Consider the following 5,428-nt stretch of genomic DNA (forward strand, 5'->3'; position numbering starts at 1 on the left):
CGCTGTAGCGTGACGGTTTACATAGCAAAATCGGGCTGCAAAAAATATCGGGGAACTGGCTGAATTGCGATAGTTTAGGTAGAAAATCAGAGTATAGTAAGGTGTGAGATCTTGCTGTGCAAACATGTCATGTCGCACTTTCTCTCTGCTGCCTTCGGCAGCGCTGCAGCACGACTGTTTACATAGCAAAATCAGGCGGCAAAAAATATTGGGGAACTCATTAAAACGCGATAGTTTATGTAGAAAATCGGGTTTTAGTAGTATGTGGGATCTTGCTGTGTAAACATGTCACATCACAATTCCACTCTGTCGCTTGACTGTTTACATCACAAAATCAGGCAGAAAAAAATATCAGGGAACTCATAAATTGCAATAGTTTACATAGAAAACCAGGTTACAGTAATATGTGCGATCTTGCTATGTAAACATGTCACGTTGCAGTTCCACTCTGCTGCCAGTGGCGGCGTTGCAGCGTGACAGTTTACATCAAAAATCAGGCTGAAAAAAACCGAGGAACTCACGAAATCGCGATAGTTTACGTAAAAGTTGGGCTGCAGTAATATGTGGGATCGTGCTGTGTAACCATGTTAAGTCGCAGATCCGCTCTGCTGCCAGTGGCGGCGCTGTAGCGTGACTGTTTACTAGGCAAAATCGGGCTGCAAAAAATATCGGGGAACTGGCTAAATTGCGATAGTTTAGGTGGGAAATCAGAGTGCAGCAATATGTGGGATCTTGCTGTGCAAACATGTCACGTCGCAGTTCCTCCCTGCTACCAGCGGCGGCGCTGCAGTGTGACTGTTTACCTAGCAAAATCGGGCTGTAAAAATATCGAGGAACTCATTAAAAGGCGATAGTTTACGTAGACAATCAGAGTGTAGCAATATGTGGGATCTTGCTGTGTAAACATGTCACGTCGCAGTTCCTCTCTGCTGCCAGCGGCGGCGCAGTAGTGTGACTGTTTACATAGCAAAATCGGGCTGCAAAAAATATCGGGGAACTGGCTAAACTGCGATAGCCTAGGCGAAAACTTGGAGGGGAGCAGTATGTGGGATCTTGCTGTGCAAACGTGTCACATCGCAGTTCCTCTCTGCTACCAGTGGCGGCGCTGTAGCGTGACTGTTTACATAGCAAATCTCCATTACGAGCCTCGACAGAGCAATTTCGACTCATGAACGAGTGGATTTTATTCGGGACTTGTTTCTGATCTGGTGGGTTTATTGGATTGAGGGGGGAGGTGGGGGAGGGTTCATTTTTGGCTCGGAGTCTTCTCTCGTCCATCCCACTTCCTCGGTGTCCAAATGTTGAGGTGTCCCTTGATTCCTCGCGGAGTCCGGGCCTGAGGGAGGGTTGGGAATCTGGGCAGAGGGAGCGGGAGAAAGAGAGATTTGAGAGTTAGCTGACAGATTTGTAGATTTTATCTTGAGAGTGACAAACCCCAGTTTGTTCAAAGTTTCCCCGCTGTTACAACTCACTGAGACCAGAACCATGCACGGTGCTCCGAGTGTGGGTCTGACCGAGGGGATAGGGAGACGGGAACTGTGCACGGTGCTCCGAGTGTGGGTCTGACCGAGGGGGATAGGGAGACGGGAACTGTGCACGGTGCTCCGAGTGTGGGTCTAACCGAGGGGGTAGGGAGACGGGAACTGTGCACGGTGCTCCGAGTGTGGGTCTAACCGAGGGGGTAGGGAGACGGGAACTGTGCACGGTGCTCCGAGTGTGGGTCTGACCGAGGGGGATAGGGAGACGGGAACTGTGCACGGTGCTTCGAGTGTGGGTCTAACTGAGGGGGATAGGGAGACGGGAACTGTGCTCCGAGTATGGGCCTGACCGAGGGGATAGGGAGACGGGAACTGTGCTCCGAGTGTGGGTCTAACCGAGGGGATAGGGAGACGGGAACTGTGCACGGTGCTCCGAGTGTGGGTCTAACCGAGGGGGATAGGGAGACGGGGAACTGTGCACGGTGCTCCGAGTGTGGGTCTAACCGAGGGGGATAGGGAGATGGGAACTGTGCTCCGAGTGTGGGTCTAACCGAGGGGGATAGGGAGACGGGAACTGTGCTCCGAGTGTGGGTCTAACCGAGGGGGATAGGGAGACGGGAACTGTGCTCCGAGTGTGGGTCTAACCGTGGGGATTGGGAGACGGGAACTGTGCTCCGAGTGTGGGTCTGACCGAGGGGGACAGGGAGACGGGAACAGTGCACGGTGCTCCGAGTATGGGTCGAACCGAGGGGATAGGGAGACGGGAACTGTGCTCCGAGTGTGGGTCTAACCGAGGGGGATAGGGAGACGGGAACTGTGCTCCGAGTGTGGGTCTAACCGAGGGGGATAGGGAGACGGGAACTGTGCACGGTGCTCCGAGTGTGGGTCTAACCGAGGGGATAGGGAGACGGGAACTGTGCGCGGTGCTCCGAGTGTGGGTCTAACCGAGGGGGATAGGGAGACGGGAACTGTGCACGGTGCTCCGAGTGTGGGTCTAACCGAGGGGGATAGGGAGACGGGAACTGTGCACGGTGCTCCGAGTGTGGGTCTAACCGAGGGGATAGGGAGACGGGAACTGTGCACGGTGCTCCGAGTGTGGGTCTAACCGACGGGGATAGGGAGACGGGAACTGTGCACGGTGCTCCGAGTGTGGGTCTAACCGACGGGGATAGGGAGACGGGAACTGTGCTCCGAGTGTGGGTCTAACCGAGGGGGATAGGGAGACGGGAACTGTGCACGGTGCTCCGAGTGTGGGTCTAACCGAGGGGGATAGGGAGACGGGAACTGTGCACGGTGCTCCGAGTGTGGGTCTAACCGAGGGGGATAGGGAGACGGGGAACTGTGCACGGTGCTCCCAGTGTGGGTCTAACCGAGGGGGACAGGGAGACGGGAACTGTGCACGGTGCTCCGAGTGTGGGTCTGACCGAGGGGGATAGGGAGACGGGAACTGTGCACGGTGCTCCGAGTGTGGGTCTGACCGAGGGAAATAGGGAGACTCACCAGAGGGATGGGGATTCCTGGGACTGATCCTCACTCTGCTGCTGCCGTGGGTTCGGGTGTGGGATGGGCAGTTGTCTTCTCAACGCTTTTGCTGGGGGACTGCGGACAGAGAAACAAGATCGGATCAGATAGAACACAATCCCGCGTTTCCCCCAGAGACAAACATCAACACTGTGTAGAGGGAGCTTTACTCTGTATCTAACCCCGTGCTGTACCTGTCCTGGGAGTGTTTGATGGGGGGACAGTGTAGAGGGAGCTTTACTCTGTATCTAACCCCGTGCTGTACCTGACCTGGGAGTGTTTGATGGGGGACAGTGTAGAGGGAGCTTTACTCTGTATCTAACCCCGTGCTGTACCTGACCTGGGAGTGTTTGATGGGGGACAGTGTAGAGGGAGCTTTACTCTGTATCTAACCCTGTGCTGTACCTGTCCTGGGAGTGTTTGATGGGGGGACAGTGTAGAGGGAGCTTTACTCTGTATCTAACCCCGTGCTGTACCTGTCCTGGGAGTGTTTGATGGGGAGACAGTGTAGAGGGAGCTTTACTCTGTATCTAACCCCGTGCTGTCCCTGTCCTGGGAGTGTTTGATGGGGGACAGTGTAGAGGGAGGTTTACTCTGTATCTAACCCCGTGCTGTACCTGTCCTGGGAGTGTTTGATGGGGGACAGTGTAGAGGGAGGTTTACTCTGTATCTAACCCCGTGCTGTCCCTGTCCTGGGAGTGTTTGATGGGGGGACAGTGTAGAGGGAGCTTTACTCTGTATCTAACCCCGTGCTGTTCCTGTCCTGGGAGTGTTTGATGGGGGGACAGTGTAGAGGGAGCTTTACTCTGTATCTAACCCTGTGCTGTACCTGTCCTGGGAGTGTTTGATGGGGGGACAGTGTAGAGGGAGCTTTACTCTGTATCTAACCCCGTGCTGTCCCTGTCCTGGGAGTGTTTGATGGGGGGACAGTGTAGAGGGAGCTTTACTCTGTATCTAACCCCGTGCTGTACCTGTCCTGGGAGTGTTTGATGGGGGGACAGTGTAGAGGGAGCTTTACTCTGTATCTAACCCCGTGCTGTACCTGTCCTGGGAGTGTTTGATGGGGGGACAGTGTAGAGGGAGCTTTACTCTGTATCTCACCCCGTGCTGTACATGTCCTGGGAGTGTTTGATGGGGGATAGTGTAGAGGGAGCTTTACTCTGTATCTAACCCCGTGCTGTACCTGTCCTGGGAGTGTTTGATGGGGGATAGTGTAGAGGGAGCTTTACTCTGTATCTAACCCCGTGCTGTACCTGTCCTGGGAGTGTTTGATGGGGACAGTGTAGAGGGAGCTTTACTCTGTATCTAACCCCGTGCTGTACCTGTCCTGGGAGTGTTTGATAGGGGGACAGTTCCTGGATTATACCTGTTTAGTCTCCTCTGTTTTGGGGGTTGTTTGCTTGGGGCGTGTGCGATAGTTGCGGTACGGGCGTCGAAAGGTTCTGGTTTGCTGATATTGGGCGTTGTTGTAACTTGTCTTGTTCTCTTTATCGTCATCTGTACGTTTCGATAAATCTGATTGCTGCTGTTGTGTCTGAGGCCTGGGAGAATGAACAGATAGTATCACAAGTTACAGACTGGAATCTAATCGAGGGGTTCGGGGTGGTTTATATATAGAATAACAGATACCCGGGAGTGAGTTACAGACTGGAATCTAATCGAGGGGTTCGGGCTGGTTTATATACAGAATAACAGATACCCGGGAGTGAGTTACAGACTGGAATCTAATCGAGGGGTTCGGGGTGGTTTATATACACAATAACAGATACCCGGGAGGGAGTTACAGACTGGAATCTAATCGAGGGGTTCGGGGTGGTTTATATACACAATAACAGATACCCGGGAGTGAGTTACAGACTGGAATCTAATCGAGGGGTTCGGGGTGGTTTATATACAGAATAACAGATACCCGGGAGTGAGTTACAGACTGGAATCTAATCGAGGGGTTCGGGGTGGTTTATATACAGAATAACAGATACCCGGGAGTGAGTTACAGACTGGAATCTAATCGAGGGGTTCGGGGTGGTTTATATACAGAATAACAGATACCCGGGAGTGAGTTACAGACTGGAATCTAATCGAGGGGTTCGGGGTGGTTTATATATAGAATAACAGATACCCGGGAGTGAGTTACAGACTGGAATCTAATCGAGGGGTTCGGGGTGGTTTATATATAGAATAACAGATACCCGGGAGTGAGTTACAGACTGGAATCTAATCGAGGGGTTCGGGGTGGTTTATATATAGAATAACAGATACCCGGGAGTGAGTTACAGACTGGAATCTAATCGAGGGGTTCGGGGTGGTTTATATACAGAATAACAGATACCCGGGAGTGAGTTACAGACTGGAATCTAATCGAGGGGTTCGGGGTGGTTTATATATAGAATAACAGATACCCGGGAGTGAGTTACAGACTGGAATCTAAT

The 5,428-nt window shown here is 52.6% G+C and overlaps 1 long non-coding RNA gene across 1 annotated transcript; it reads right to left on the minus strand.

Annotated features, from left to right (window-relative positions):
• Nucleotides 1-351: 351 nt before the first annotated feature.
• LOC145340818 (uncharacterized) lies at nucleotides 352-4,561 on the minus strand. Its single transcript, XR_013886297.1, has 3 exons — nucleotides 4,366-4,561; nucleotides 2,979-3,077; nucleotides 352-1,355 (listed from the first exon to the last, which is right to left on the minus strand). It is a non-coding gene; the product is annotated as an uncharacterized LOC145340818 (long non-coding RNA).
• Nucleotides 4,562-5,428: the final 867 nt, after the last annotated feature.

The sequence above is a fragment of the Carcharhinus amblyrhynchos genome, unplaced genomic scaffold, assembly GCF_965287045.1.
Source record: "Carcharhinus amblyrhynchos unplaced genomic scaffold, sCarAmb.v2.hapA chromosome_1471, whole genome shotgun sequence".
Classification (NCBI taxonomy): domain Eukaryota; kingdom Metazoa; phylum Chordata; class Chondrichthyes; order Carcharhiniformes; family Carcharhinidae; genus Carcharhinus; species Carcharhinus amblyrhynchos.